Here is a 17,277-nt window from a genome sequence, read left to right on the forward strand (position 1 = left end):
AGATCTTTCAAATGATGATGATGATGATGCTAATGATGTTGCTTTGAAAGCTATATCAGTTTTGACTATAGCAATAGGACCAAATTCTTCAAGCTCAAATGCTGAAAGTTTTCCAACCAAAGTATCTCTAGATACTAATGTATTAGGCATTGTTCTCAACTCATTAATAGAAGTCACTTTCATCTTCACTTAAAGATCCTCCACAACATTGTATTCCTAGAACAATTTAATTAACTCTTTCCATAAATGCAGAAATTCTTTCATCCTCTTCCATTTTTAAATTTTCATACCTGACCTGGTAACATTCCAGTTTTGCAATTTTGACAGTGGTATCTCCTTCATTCAATTTTTCCAGTTTATCCTAAATAGTTTTTGTAGTAGATATATCTTATAATCCCATGATTTGTTGATCTGATAATGTGCTTAGAAGTGCTTCTCTTGCTTTGCAATCATTCTCCAAGCCTTTAGCCAATGTCGGTGGATGAGGGTTATTTGGAGTAGGACCATCATAGCCATTCTTTGTAAAATCCCATATATCTCTTCCAATGTAGTTCAGATGTGTTTCCATTTTGATCTTCCATATACCATAGTTAGTTCCATCAAGTTTAAACTATCCTTCCTAAAAATATTTGCTGCCATAGGATCTCCTCAAGCTATTAGGCTTCTGCAAAAAGAGGACTATGCTCTGATACCAATTATTAGGAACTGGGAAGGACAACTAAGAGGGGGGGGGTGAATCAGTTGTCAATAAATTATAACTCAAAACATGTTATTCCAACTTAAAACTTAGTGCGGGTAAAACAAACTTAATGCTAGTAAAACAGATTAACACTTATAGCAGTACTGGTATAATATAATGCATGAAACAGAATGAGAAACAACGTCCACAACACATGACACAAATATTTTGACGTGGAAACTCTGTAAGGGGAAAAACAACAGTGGGAAACCTTACCCACAATCATATGATACTACTGCAGATAGTAAGTGAATACAATAATGGGGTCTACACATGTAGAAAGGCCAACTGCCTACAGCTCACTACTCAAACACAAAATAGGAGTCACACTGACTACAATTGGATGGTTAAATCTAATAAACAATATACTACTTCAATATAGCATCTGCAATGCTAGATTCAATACCAGTTTAAGCTCTGACCATGAGTTCCAAACACCTTCATAACCTTTCCTTCAACCTTCAAATAATATCTGCATGATTCACACAAGGATCTGTTCTTCACAATGATCTTCAATATTCACACACACTCATAATATATCCTTATACATCTTCCTACTAAGATCTTACAATTATTTATACAAAACCTAAGAGGTTATCATAAGGTCAGCTCACTAGAGATATTACAATCATAAATTAAGTCTTGATGCAATTCAATATGTTGGCTCAATATATTTACACATTATCCAGTCAATAAACCATTTCCAAATCGTGTCATGTTGATCTGGAACATGATATCTTGCATTGGTTCATAATGTAGACCTATCTATCGGTAAAGGCAAATATGTGAACTCGATTAGACCAATAAGACAAACACCAAATGCAAACATCCAAACCATGTCTTTGACATAGTCAAATGATCTCTAGATGATAACAAGTCATCATCAACTTCCGGAGCTGCTAGTAAAACATATACCGGTGACTGTGCATAAGCCAATATCCATGTTGAGACCACAATGTGTCAGTTGAACAAAAAACCAATATAACCAGAGTGCCAAATCAACAATGTAGACTTGAATAAATATAAGTGAAATATAAGTGTTGACATAAATGACAAAACTAATGCAACACATGATGAAGTCATCCATAATACCAACATTGAGGTTGTACCTCTCATCAATATCACAAGAAATTAAATTGTTGCATTTATCTTGAACTACATCATCTATCGCTATGGAATAACCATGACCATTATCACTAATAATGAGAGACCTTTCAAGAATCATGATGTACAAGAATTATGTATAAAAATCAAGATCCAACATAGATTTTTCACACCCTACTATCCATAAGGGAATGGGGAAGCAAACAAAACTATTTTGAAAATCCTCAAAAAGACAGTGAATGATTCTAGTAGAGAATGGCATATTCAATTGAACCGTTCTTTATGGGCCTACCATACCAGTATCCACACAACAATAGGTGCCACACCTTTCTCTCTTGTCTATGGATTAGAAGCAATACTGCCAATAGAAGTAGAGATACCTTCTCTACAAGTATTATTAAAAGGCCTTATCTCAGATGAAGAAGAAAAATCACAAGGTCAAATCAAGAACATTTCAAGTTGGAGAACTAGTACTAAAAGAAAATCTATGCAACCAAGCAGATCGACAAAAGAAAGGGAAGTTTGAACTAAACTGGCTAGGTAAGTTTGAACCAAACTGGTTAGGTCCCTTTGTGGTCACAATAGTATTTAGGTCAAGATCATATCAGCTATCAACATAGGATGGGGATCAGCTTGAGAAATCCATAAATAGCATGCATCTATAAAAATTTTACGACTAAAAAAGAAGAAAAATCAAAAAAATGAAAAAATAGTGACAAAGTAGAAAAATTCAACAACAGTGAAAAAGCAAAAGAAATCCAAAGACACTGAAAAAGAAGAAAAATAAAAAAATAGTGAAAAAGCAGAAAAATCCAAACCAGTGAAAAATCTGAAAATACAAAAATAGTGAAAACAAAAAAAAAAAAAAAAAAAATGAAAAAAAAAAATCAAATATGAGAAAAAGTGAAATAAAAATAGATGGTGAAAACTTGGCAAATAGGCACTGTCTGTCAACTACCTATTCCATCTATTAATTCATGCATCCTTCCACTTGCATTCATTTTTGTCATTGCTATTCATATCCATAATAAAGCCTTTGTGCATACCTAGGCATCGTAGCCGGTTTCTCATCATGTTTGGCTCATTGGGTTTATCATAATGATTTTGTTTCCAGGCTTGGGGCAAAATCCTACACCTAGCTAGGGGAAAAAATTTTGATTGTTTTGAGCTTAATCAAACAAGTAGAACAATAGTTAGGCAATTCTTGTCAAGAGAAAACTGAGACACATCCAACATTGAACATGAGATCAAATTGTCAACCATCAAATTCTCACATATTAGTCTAAGCATGACACATACTTTTCAATAGATGATATCTTTTTCATAATGATTTCTACACTTTAACCAATAATTGCTCAACTTTTATATCTTGATTTTTCACTATCATGATTTCTGAGTGCCTCCAAGATGTCTTTGACTAGACGAACAATGAAGGAACATGATATTTTTCTTGCATGTTGTCTATAAATTAAACATTTATATGTGCAAATTTGTCTCAGGACATAATCATTGGAGTATCATCGAAGACATTTCTGATTTGTGTATAGAAATGGTTAATACTACTTGTTTTACGCAAGCAACACTCAGGTCATCTTGGCTCAATTATACCTTGATGCTTGTGCTAACTTGCAATATAAAAATCCAGGAAAGTAGTGCTCAAGTCATCATGATTTAATTATACCATCAATGTTTTCACTCACTTCCCACATTTTAAAAATCTCAATGATGAAAAAATGCAGTAAATTTAGTGACTGGTCTGATCGTAGCTTTGCATTTAACTTGCATTTCATTCTTGCATAGGATCACAAAAGCTCATCTTCTCCAAAGCCACATCTATCGCAGGAATCATCAATATATCATCATATGTGTATACACAATCAGAATGATGACTCATATCTCTCCAAATATTGTCAACCCAACACAAATCTTATGCTACTCCCTCAAATATGCCAACATCGGCATATCTGAAGCTTCTTGCAACCCAGTATCAACAAAATGTTAGTTCTTTACCCAATCAATCGTATCAATTCTATCAATCGAGCTCATCTGATCCATTATATCATGTCTTATATAAGATGCATCTTTCCTCAAACTAGACAATCTGATCAAGTCTTATACAAGATATATCATTCTTGAAACTAAACACTTTGATCATCTTTGTCTTATACAAGAGGTGTCATTCCTGAAACCAGACTAAATCACGATCTCATCAATCTAACCAATCTTGTCAAATTCAATCAAGCTCTATCAATCATCACATCAAGAACCACACCATCATGATCAAACAACTCACACTTTCATCAATCAATGCTGTAGAGATCAAATCAATTTTGCTATGATCCGAACACTCCAAAGGTCAATTATCTCAATTGATCTCCCAAGGGGTCATCATCAAACTGCAATTTATCAACCAATGTCTAGGGCATCCTATCAAACCAATATCATCATCAAAATAAGATTATTCTTTCATTCAATGAGTCATCACACCTCGCTTCAAAGAGCGGAAAAATGTATACACCTAAAAATGGTCTGAAGATAATTAATTAAATAAGCAATTATTTAATTAATCCCCCTTCCCAGATTTAATTGAATTCATTAGAAATTTGATTAAATTCTCCCATTCATCTACTTATTAATAAATCTAAGTATTTATTAAATAGGTTCATTTGAATAGTCCCCTTTGATTAATTAATCTGAATTAATTAATCCTCCCCCCATTTAATTCATTCCTTCTAATCCCGTAATTAATTAAAACAAATCAATTTATGAGTTGTTGAAAGTTTATTAGCCTTTTCCTATTATTTGAATTTTTGAATTCAAATTACCCACATGCCTCCTAACTTATAACCACTTAACCTAACCATCCCCTAACCTATCCCATTCCACCTAACCTTGGGTTTAACTAACCCTATCCTATCTTGCACATCCTAACCTCCTTATCCTAACCTCCTATGGTGTGGATATTCTCCCCTTGAGACACATGGTACTTATGCCACATGTCTCCTCCCTTGGACACTTGCCCTCTTATGAGAAAGGATCCTTGACACTTGTCACCACAAATATGACAAGTTTCCCTTCCTCCAACCTCCTTTAATTTCACCCTTAATATCTTTAGACTCAATATTGACCATTGATTCGTGCCACCTCACCCCTGGCCTTGGAAATCCTATAAATATCCCCCATTTTGGAGCACAAAGGATCCCATCTCATATTATTTTAGGCATTGTTACTATAGGCATATCCATTTTAGCATATCATTTAAGCATTATTATTATAGGTAATTGCATCTTAGGTCTATCTTAATTTGATCATATTCTAGCATAATTGTTGAATCATGTAGCTTAATCAGTCTCTTTTCTAGCTTAATTGCATCATCATCATAGCTTAATCATGCATATCATTAGCTTAATTATACTCTTGGATCAATCTATCATAATAAATCTCATCTAGCTTGCATATCATATCATTTCAAATCCTCAATCTAGGTGTAGTCATGTCACTGGGATTGCTTATCTAGATCTGAGAGAAAATCCATACACACATCTCTTACGAGGTGATAGGTTGCTTTGTCATGGTTTATCTTTCATTTTCTTTTAATTTTCTAATCATTCTTGTAATGATCTATTGAGTGTTTGTGTTACAGTTGCAGGTACCCTACATCACACACATGATAATTTGTGCCTTTCTTTTGCTTTGTTTTCATTTTACGCACCTTCTGGGAGCGAATGTAGCTCTTTTGTGAGTTCACATGCAATTATGGGAAAGTTCACAACTTCAACATTTCTATTTATTGAATTTCAGCATTTTGGCATGGATGTACCATAGAATGCCTCCAATGCACTATAGAATGGCCTAGATGCACCATTCTACACCATGGATATGCTAAAATTCATCCTGATTGCACCAATTTGCCATGTTGGTCTTTCTTTGTTAGTTTTCAATATTCTATGATCATTTCAAAAATTTGGCTTTGTTTGAGAATCTTTTTGTGAAATTCCTGAGTTCTCTAAGATGCTTATTGTCTAAGTATTGATTATTTCATTCTTGATTTTTGGCTTGAGCAATAAGGATAATGCCTTGTTTTTTAGGATTGTGCATATATGTTGCTATAGCTCTATTAAAAGGAAGAATGGCTTGTTGTTGAGGTTGATCTTATGTGAGCTCCAGTGTGATGGTTGTGCCTCACTATTGAGGATCATGTTTGTATATTGTTGAGTAAGATGGAAGTATTCCTTACTCTTTCTTATTGTCATTCTTTTGATGGTTGAGGCTCTTGATTTACATGTAGGCTTTGTAGTTCATGTTATGCTTTATATTTGTGAAGCTAGGATGTTGCTATGGATGGATTCTTTTGTATGAACCTTGTTGTGATCTTGTCATTGTTATGTTTCACCCTAAAGTCTTGGTCCATGATTAGGGAGAGTGAGATCTTTCATGTGTGGACTAGGGCCATAAGCAATAAGCTTCTAAGAGGTTCCTTGAAAGGATGCTTAGGGTATAGACCTATCAAGGAACCACATGGGGAGTTTACCTTTAATTTGCAAGTGATAACCATAATAATTTGATTACCGGGTTGGGTATTTATGAATTACTTAATCAAGATAATGAAATTCATTTTTGTGCCCAACATCATGGCCCTTGAACGGACACTCAGGATGAGCTCGGGAAGACCATGGAGATGGTAACTAAACTCCCCTGAATTTCTCAAATTCTGAGATAGTTTCACATGTATCAGGGTGTAGCTTGGCCCCTTCTATTTGATTATAGCATGTGATGACACTCTTTCCTTACATGTGTCCATGACCCCTATGCCTTGATTGTTGGTACACCTCTAGGAGTTTAATGCATTTCGATTTATCCTTGTGATGTGAATTAGAGTATTCTTTATGTGGATGCCTTTCTATGATTGTGAGTTTCTTGTCCTTTTCTTGTTAGATGTCAGTCTAGTTCTAGAGTGTTAGTTGGAATCTTGTTTCATCTCCTAGCATGGGGGATGGTTCCTTATTGGTTCCACATGTTCGGATGGTTTGATGCCTTCTCCCATTGGGATTTTCTTCGATGGTTGCTAGCGTGCATGGATGTGGATTCATATCTTATTCATTGGATGTATATTTGGAGCTTATTTTATGTATATGTAAATTGTAAAAGAATCTATATATCTTGTATCTTGAGATCATATGTAATAGGTCATTTAGTAGGTTCAGATCATGTTGTATTGAAATGGATTATGGTATTGTAATCATTGTAGCAGCCCTTGTAAGTAATTAGATATTCATGTACATAACTAATGATTGGAAATCTTAATGAAGAGGATTTTATTATTGGAATTGTCTTATGGAATATTATGGGAATGCTAAATGTTCATGTATGCATTAGAGTGAAAGGAATGTAATTCTTAATCAATGGTTATCTCTTGGAAATAAATATGTATGAGTAGTTTGTAGATATGTATGATTACATTTAAAGGAAAATAATTAGATTTGGACTAGGTGATACTTAATGGGGAAATATGATGTTATCATGTTAGATGATTTAAGAAAGATTTAGGAACATTTTATCTGGTGCCTTAAGATGAATCCAAGAGTTAATGGGGATATGTAGGATTTGCATTTGATAGTTCATAATTCTCATGTTAGGAAGGAAGTAATTGATTGGGAACTAAATATAGTGGATGTCAATAGTATTGTGATTGTGGATGTGTGTATGTGTGTATGTGTTATTGTTAGCTAAGTAATGGCATTGAGATACCCTAGGGATTACTGATTATTGTATTTTTATTCCACTTTCTTATTATGTCATTAAGAATATGATTTTTTTTTAGATGTTTATACATTCATATAATGTTATGATTAATGCATATGAGTACTTGTAGTGTGATATGTTGCATTAGTAGATGTTTTAGAAAAGAATTATCTCTATTTGTTAGTTAGATTAGTTATTTTCTCTAGGGTATTTTGGTGGGCATTACATCTAGCATCAGAGCCCATGTTCATACATTGGATAATCTAGTTTCATATGAGCCCATTGCACATATTAGCGCTTTAGCTAGGATTTGATAATAAGTTATCCTTGCTAGTTATATTTCTTTCTATATTTTCTTTAGTTCTTAGCTTATTGTTTCTTTTTATGTCTTGGTTAGACTATATATCTGCTAGAGGTGGAGGTTGTAGTCATGGTGGCCATATGGGTACTTGATGAAAATCCTCATCCTGAGGTTTTTTATTAGTCACACCATGAGGAGCAACAATAGGAACAATAGGGTGGTGATGTGATTCCGTAGTTGGTTAATGTGCTTTAGAAGCTCCTTGGTCTCTTAGGACTAAGATGAGAGGAGACTCAGTAGGAGGAGTCTCACCAGTCTGGTGATCAAGATAGAGAGTGATCACGTTTACCTCGAAAGAGAGTTGACCCTATGCCGGATTAGGATGCAAGTGCAGCTAGTCATATGGGAGATATTTTGAGATCTCGTCCCCCTACTTTCGATGGTTCAAACAATGGGATGGAAGCAAAGACTTGGTTTTTGGAAATCGGTAGGAGTTTTTCTATGCATTTGTATAGTAGTAACACCAAGGCTAGGTGTGCTATCATGCATCTTCATGACTTTGTGTCTACATGGTTGCATATGGAGGAGCAAAAGTTGTATTTGGATATTGCAACAACTCCTTGGGAGTTGTTTCTTGAGTGGTTTTGTATCCGATTCTTGCCAGATCATTGGAGGTAGAGAAAGGAAGACGAGTTTCATGATTTGAGCTAGTGGAATATGATAGTGGAGAAATATGAGCGTAAGATATTTGAACTTAAGTAGTACACTGGGATAGTTGATTTGATAAGGGTATGTTGATTCAACATTTTTTAGGACATCTTAATGACTGCATAGGGGAGGGGTTTAGATTCTCAAGCCTAAGACTATGGAGGTAGTTGTGGAGAAGGTGTGGTTGGTTGAGGAGAACCTATCTTTATCTTTAGGAGGTATGCCAAGAGTACAATTGGTTAGATCTCTAGCCTCAATAATAGTTGCAAGAGGTGCACAACCGTACTCTTTAGACATTGCCAGGAGTTATCCTTCTACTTTTCATAGTAGTCAGCGATTCCAAAAGAAGAATCCTTAGATTTAGAACTATGTTCATGGTGCTAGATCACAGTAGGATAGAGATTGTGGCAGGCAACATGATAGGAAATCTATTCCTTCTCAGCTAGCATAGAGTTCCCAACAAGTTTCCAACAAATGTAGTGTTTAATAGCCCAATATACTGCCAGTGAGCAGAGGTTTTGGTAGGAGAGGTTGCTTCTCTTGTGATCAACTAGGCCATATTGCTATTCATTGTCCTTAGAGGACTACATAGATGTCAGGACAAAGACTAGCTTCTTCTGAGCCCACAATAGGTGATGCAGGGAGATCCCATCATGTATTTGTTGTGGTTGACTCAATTGGTTAGGTCTTGAGTTGGTATAAATATATGTAAGATTTCATTGTAGATCATATATGGGAATGACAAGCAGCAAATAATGTAATAATAATTTGTGCAGAGGATTTGGTTGATCATAGGTCATCAAGTTGGGTTTGAGGAAGAGGTTTGAGACCTCCAATGTTGAGCTTAAGCGAAACTGTAATCTGGCATGTTTGATGCTATCATCGACAGTTATTCTCTTTGGATTGTAGTCCAAATATCTTGAGGTGGTTGACATCTCTATTTTCAGGGAGACTCCATTGTGATGAGAAATGCGCTCTAGGCAGTATGCCTTCCTACATGTGCAAGCCCCTATTGTAATCATATACTTGCTGCAAAAGTATCATCTGATTGTGGGTAGGCTTTTCACCATGGTTTTTTCCTTTACCTAGTTTTCCACATACAATTCATGGTGTTATGTGTTATGGTTGCATGGTATTAATTCTCCAGTTTTCATTTATGTTTTAATGCTTAATTAGTTATTCCAGCATAAGGTTTTAAGTTCTTTAATTTACATAATTTGTTAACAACTGATTCATCCCCCCTCTTAGTTGTTCACCAGTTATCCTAAAAATTAGTATCAGAGAAAGGTCCTATTTTTGTAGAAGCTGAACCGCTTGAGGAAAATCCTATGGAAACTAATAGTTCAACTGATGTTTTCTAGAAGGACAGCCCTAGGCTTGATGGAACAAACTATGGAGTATGGAAGATTTAGATGGAGACTGATTTAAGATGCATTGGAAAGAAAAATTGGGAAATAACTCAGAATGGTTACACTCCTAATAATCTAACATCTAGCATTCTTGCACTGGAAGACTTGGATAAGAACCTTGAGAATGACTATAGAGCTAGAGAAGTCCTCTTAAGCACCTTATCAGATCAGCAAATCATGGGACTATAAGAGAAATCATTGGCAAAATCTATATGGGACAAGTTGGACATTTTGAATGAAGGTGATCCTATTGTTAAAATTGCAAAACTTGAATGTTATTGGGTAAGATATGAAATCTTGAAGATGGAGGAAGATGAAAGAATTTTTGCATTCATGGAAAGGATTAATGAAATTGTATTTAGAATTCAGTGTTGTGGTGGATCTCTGAGTGAGGCAGAGATTGTTTCAAAAGTGTTAAGGGTTTTGCCACCGACATATAAGATGAAGGTAACTATAATAAATGAGCTAATAACCATGCCTAATTCTTCTATCAATAGAGATACTATTGTTGGGAAGATATCTACATTTGAGCTTGAGGAATTTGGTCCTCCTCGAGCTATAAAGATTGATACTGAATTTAAGGCATCTACATCATTGACTGACAAGAAATATTGGAAAGTGTTGTATGCAAAGGAATTGGAAGAGATTAGGCAAGAAGAGGAAGAGCTTGAGAAACTTGAAGCCCTATTTTCTAGAAAGATACCTAAAGGTCCATTAGGAAGTAAGTATGAAGAAAAATCTCCTTTCAAATGCTTTGCATGTAATAAGATAGGTCATTTTGCATCTAGATGTCCTGAAAGGAATTCAAAATTAGAAGAAAGAGAAAGAAGATATTTAAACCTAACCCTAAATATCAGATCAAGCATAAGTATAGGAAATACAAAAACAAATCATGCTACTATGTTGATGAGGAAGGAGTAACTGATTACTCAGAAGAAGAACCAATGGGACATTCAACTAGTGGATCTGACAATGGAAAAGACTTGGTATTTTATGCTATGAAGGAAGATGATTTGGAACCAGTTATCAAAAATGAGGAAAAGGCCCTTGCAACAAAAGTTGAAGACATAGATGAATGGGTAATAGATAGTAGATGTTCTCATCATATGACAGGTGACAAAGTAAATTTTTTAACCCTACAAGAATTTGATGGTGGTCAAGTTAGATTTGGTAATAATAAGGCATTCATCATCAAAGGAAGAGGAACCATTTCATTGGATGGTAAGCATAACACTGATAATGTTTATTATGTTGAAGGTCTAAAGAATAATATTTTGAGTGTAGGATAGTTGGTAGATAGAGGATTTCAATTACAATTCAAGGATGGAAAGTGCAAAATCATTAGCAAATCAGGATTGGAGATTGCAATGGGTACAGAGACAAAAGGTAACATCTTTCATTTGAACTCTGGTGAAAAAGACATGTTTGATTGTAGATATTGATGAAATTTGGCTATGACATAAGAGGTTGTGTCATGCAAATTTTGACTGCATTGTAAAGATTAGTTCAACTAAGGAAGCTAGAGATTTACCTAAGATTGTGAAGCCTCACAATCCGATATGTAAAGAATTTCAAATGGGTAAGCAAATCAGAACTTCTTTTAAGAGCATACCTGATAAATATAATGATGTTCTTGATTTGATTCATACCGACCTATGTGGTCCTACTAATACAAGAAGCTTTCAAGGAGATAGATATTTCATGTTAATCATTGATGACTATTCTAGAATGATGTGGGTTGATTTTCTAAGGGAGAAATCTAAAGCTTTTGAGAAATTCAAGATCTTTAAAGCTATGGTTGAGACACAGAGAGGAATGAAAATCAAGTGTCTAAGATCAAATCAAGGTGGTGAATTCACATCTGGTGAGTTCAACATTTATTGTGCGAAAAATGGCATTAGGAGATAGTTATCTGCACCCCAGACACCTTAGCATAATGGCATTGTGGAAAGCAAGAACATAACCATTTTGGATGCAGCAAGAAGCATGATGATGGAAGCTATTTTGCCTCATATCTAATGGATATAAGTAGTAAGTACAATAGTTTATACATTCAATAGAGTTCATACCAAGGGAGATAAAAGTAAGACACCATATGAATTATGGTTTGGTCATTCCCCTACTCTTAAATATTTCAGAATCTTTGTAAGTAAATGGTATATCAAAAGAGATGATTCAAATGGAAAGTTTGACCCTACATGTGATGAACGAATATTTCTTGGTTATTAAACTAAAAGCAAAGCATATAGATATTATAACAGAAGATTGAAGAGAATTGTGGAGAGTGCTAATGTGAAACTAGATGAGAAGTACAAAGACCAAGCTAAATCTTATGATAGTGAATGGGTAGTGGAAATGATCATAATTGAATTAGTAGTGCTTGTATCGGAACATAATACTGAACCAGTTACCCCAACATCATCAGAAAACTCAACTGTAATTGGAGAGCAGCACAGAGAACCTGAAAAACCAGAAAACACCAAGGTATGTAAGGCTAAATCACTTTGAAAATTAGATCATTGGAGACAAAAACATGGGAGTTATGACAAGGAGAAGATTGGAAAATTAGGAGGTATGTTTCATTTTTTAGATTGAACCGAAATTAGTAATTGAATCTTGTAAAGATGAATGTTCGATAAAAGCTATGAAAGATGAATTAGATCAGATAGAAAAGAACAATACTTGGACTTTGGTTCCCTGGCCTAAAAATAAAATTTTTATTGGAACTAAATGGGTTTTTAGAAACAAACTGAATGAGGATGGACAAGTTGTAAAAAACAAGGATAGATTGGTATGCAAAGGATATTTTCGGAAGGAAGGAATTGATTATGGTGAAACTTTTGCACTGGTAGCTAGAATTGAAGCTGTTAGACTATTTCTTGCTTATGCAGCCTATAAGAACTACAAGGTCTATCAGATGAATGTTGAGTGTGCATTTCTGAATGTAGAATTTGAAGAGGAAGTCTTTATTGAGCAACCAAATGAATTTTTACTAGCAAATGACAAAAATATGGTTTGTAGATTAAGGAAATCCCTATATGGATTAAAATAGGCTCCTAGAGCTTAGTATGCAAGGTTGGATAAGTATCTTTTGAAGCTAGATTTTATAAAAGGTAATTCTAATAGTAACCTATATTATAATATCACTAATGATGATATTATGATTATTGAAGTATTTGTTGATGATATCATTTTTGGACGTGAAGAAAAATTATCCATGGAATTTTTTGATAATATGCAGAGTGGATTTGAAATGTCTGACTAGAGAAATAATATTTTTTCTAGGTTTGGAAATTACTCAGACTGACAAAGACATCTTTATCTATTAAACTAGGTATCTAAGGGAATTGTTGAAGAAATTTGGTATCAAAAATTCTAAACCCATTAGTACTCCTATGGTTACAAGTGAGAAATTTTCAATTAAGGATGTATCCCCTTTAGTAATTTCTACAAGATATAAATCCATGATTGGTGGTTTTCTATATTTAACTCAGACTAGACTGGATATAATGAATGAGGTCAGTATTGTATCAATATTTAAAGTAATGCAAGAGAAAATCATGAAAGTGCAATAAAAAGGATATTCTGGTATTTGCGAGGAACAATTGAATATGGTTTATGGTACCCTAAATATGATGACTTTACTTTATGTGCATATATAGATGTAGATTGGGTAGGTGATGTTGATGATCCAAAGAGCACATCCAGTGGAGCATTCTTCCTTGGGAAGAAGTTGGTTTCATGGATCAACAAGAAGTAGTTATGCATTTCTTTATCTACTATTGAAGTTGAATATGTTACAGCCACAACTAGTTGTACTCAAGTTCTATGGATGAAGAAAACATTGAAGGATATACAAGTGAGTTGTAATGATCTAGTTGTTATCCATTTTGATAACTCTATAGCTATTGACATATCAAAGAACCTAGTATTTCACTCAAAGACTATGCACATATCAATGAAGTATAACTTTTTGAAGGAAAAGGTGGAAGCAAAATAAGTCAGATTGGTTTATGTGAACACTAAAGAACAAATAGTAGACAACTTCACTAAACCTTTGTCTTGGGAATCATTTGAATATTTGAGAGACAGATTGGGGGTTTCTACCCCTCTGATAGAGACTTAAATGATGCAGTTGTGCATCAATCTAGTATGCATTATTAGAGCTATCTTTTGCCCCAGATTGATGGGATAATGCTACTACTCAGGGGGAGGAGTCAGCCTTGAGATTTAGATTTTTTCATATTTTGTTTGATTCTTTGGCATTGTTGTCAAAGGGGGAAGAATATATGTGAAAAACCATTGTTATTTATTGATTGCACTCCTTAGGGGGAGTTTGGCAGTATTTGCTTTTTTTAATTTAGATTTGGTTCAGAGCTTCATTTCTATATCATTATATGGGAGATTGTTGGTGGTCTTCCATTGGGGGAGACTTGTTTGGCATTTTCTTGGCACTTGGATGTTTTTCACATCTAGTGTTGCCATCAATGCCAAAGGGGGAGATTGTTGGCCATATGATGGAATTGATTATGTGTTTCATTGATGTTTTTTCATTGATGTCAACACTTGTTGTTATGGTTTTTTATCAGCTTCCAATAGAAGGATTTGATTGGGAAGATAATTAGTTGATTGTCATCGATATGATCTGGTTGATGGAATAACTCTGTATGGATGATTAATATGCTTCTGAAGTATGTTTCAGTTAGTTGGTATTGACTTAATAATCAGGTGCTATCTTATGTTCTAGTAAGCCTTTTTTATAGCTTTGGTAAGGGTTTCATCAGTCGAGCTTTATTGAAGATCTTTGATGTAATGCATAAGTGGTGTTGGTGCAGCTTCTAGAAGGGATTCAGGATGCTGATGGTGATTGGGTTCATACCTCGATTGATTGGTGTCATTGTTTTGGTGTGTGTGGATCTAATTTAGGTCTGGTGCTATCTAGGTTATGGATCGGTTTGCATGTAACATGTTGGTGGATCCTCGGATGCGTTTCTTTGATGTTTTATTGATTGGATGATATTTTTTGGCCTTAAGCCGACATGTGTTATGTGTAAAGTGGAAAATTGGATCCCAATGACTCCCCACCTAGGAGAGAGAAAGGAAGCCACTAGAATGATTTTCACATCCTTATGCTTCTTATCCTTTATCATATGTTTTCATCCATCCATGAATGAGGGTATTGAATGCCTTCTTATACATGTAATGGATCTATAGAATTATCATTTGTGTGGCCAACCTAATTGGCTAGGTCTCGAGTTCATATAAATATATGTAAGATCTCTTCATAGATCATATATGAGAATGGAAAGGAGTGAATAATGTAATAATAATTTGTGCAAATGATTTGGTCGATCATAGGTGATCGAGTTGGGTTTATGTAAGAGGTTTTAGACCTCTGATATTGAGCTTAACCGAAATTGTAATCTGGCATGTTTGATGCTATCACTGGTAGTTCTTCTCTCTAGATTGTAGTCCAAATATCTTGAGGTGGTTGACATCTCTGTAGTCAGTGAGACTCCATTGTGATGAGAAGTGTGCTCTAGGTAGTGTTCCTTTCTACATATGTAGGCCCCTATTGTAATCATATACTTGTTGTAGAACTATCATCTGACTATGGGTAGGCTTCCCACTATGGTTTTTCCCTTTACCAGGTTTTCCAGGTATAAATCATGGTGTTATGTGTTATTGTTGCATGGTATTGATTCCATGGTATTCATTTATGCTTAATGCTTAATCTATTATTCCAGTATAAGGTTTTAAGTTCTTTAATTTACATAATCTGTTAACAACTGGTTCACCCCAGCCTCTCAATTGTTCACTGGTTATCCTAATAAAAGCAAGATGATAGGTGGGAGGTTGACTTAGCTATAGGGTCCAAGGTGGTAGTGGATTCCTTTGTGCATGGTTATGTGTTGGATTTGGGAGTTTGTACCACCTCAGTGGATCTTTGTGTTCTCTTCTTGAGTTCTTATGGTGTTGTACTAGGAATGGATTGTCTTGAGCCTCATTAGGCTAGTATCATATTCTATGGAAAGAGGGTGTAGTGTCTTGAAGATAGTGGGAAGAGTATGGAGATAGTGGGTGTTCAATGACCTATTTCTCTTTGTATGATTTATGCTATGAAGATGAAGTGTTACATGCATTAAGGTTGTCAGTTTCTTGTAGTGAGGGTAAATGATTTGGATGAAGGAGGGAATTATGGTGATCTCATTCGTCATCATCCCATCCTCTAGGATTTTTTACACATTTTCCCTACCAAGATTCTAGGTATGGCATCTAATTGCGACATTGATTTTTGAATAGATTTGGTTCTAGGAGTAGAGCCTATATCTAAGGCTCCTTATTAGATGACTACAGAAGAGTTGAGTGAGTTGAGGTTGCAGTTAGAGGAGTTGGTAGCTAAGGGATTTGTTCACCCTAGTGTCTCCCCATAGGATGTGCCTATGTTGTTTGGGAAGAAGAAGGATGGATCTCTTCGCTTATGCATTGATTATAGGTGTAGATGTCTAAAAAAGGTCAACGCTTGCGGAGTCATACTTTAACATTGGTGCATTGCCTTATTTTAGGGTTTTTGCATCAGATTAACATTTCTCCTACATTGTGCACTTAGTCTTTATAATTTGTGAGCATCAAGTCCTTCTTCTGCATTCTTCATTTGTCTCGCTTTCGAATTTGGTCTTGTTGATAACAATCTTCAGTCATGATTTTGGTTGATCTTATCCTATCGCATCAATGTGCATGCTCATTTGGCATATTTTGACATCGTCAATTCAATTTCATTTTGGGCATCGTCAATCCTAATCGATGATGGAATTAGGGTTTTGTCCTCTTATCAATCTTATCATTTTGCGATCGATTTGTCATCGATCGTTGTCCTTTTCAATCTTCTCATTTTGTGATCGATTTGTCATCGATCATTGTCATTTTCAATCTTGTCATTTTGCGATTGATTTGTCATCGATCGTTGTCATTTTCAATCTTGTCATTTTGTGATCAATTTGTCATCAATCGTTGTCATTTTCAATCTTGTCATTTTGTGATCGATTTGTCATCGATCATCGTCCTTCTTAATCATGTCAATTTGGATCAATTTGTCATTGTTCCTCGTCAATTGGCGCATTTATCAATCAAATCATTTATAAGCATTGGTCCTTTCTTAGTCATGATCAAATTGAATCAGCATCAATTATCTTTTGTCAAGACCTAATTGTCACCCTTGCATTTCTAATTCATCTTCTAAGGTTTTATGATTTATTCTTTTAATCTTGTTTGTC

Source organism: Cryptomeria japonica, chromosome 7 (assembly GCF_030272615.1).
Source record: "Cryptomeria japonica chromosome 7, Sugi_1.0, whole genome shotgun sequence".
In the NCBI taxonomy this organism is placed as follows: domain Eukaryota; kingdom Viridiplantae; phylum Streptophyta; class Pinopsida; order Cupressales; family Cupressaceae; genus Cryptomeria; species Cryptomeria japonica.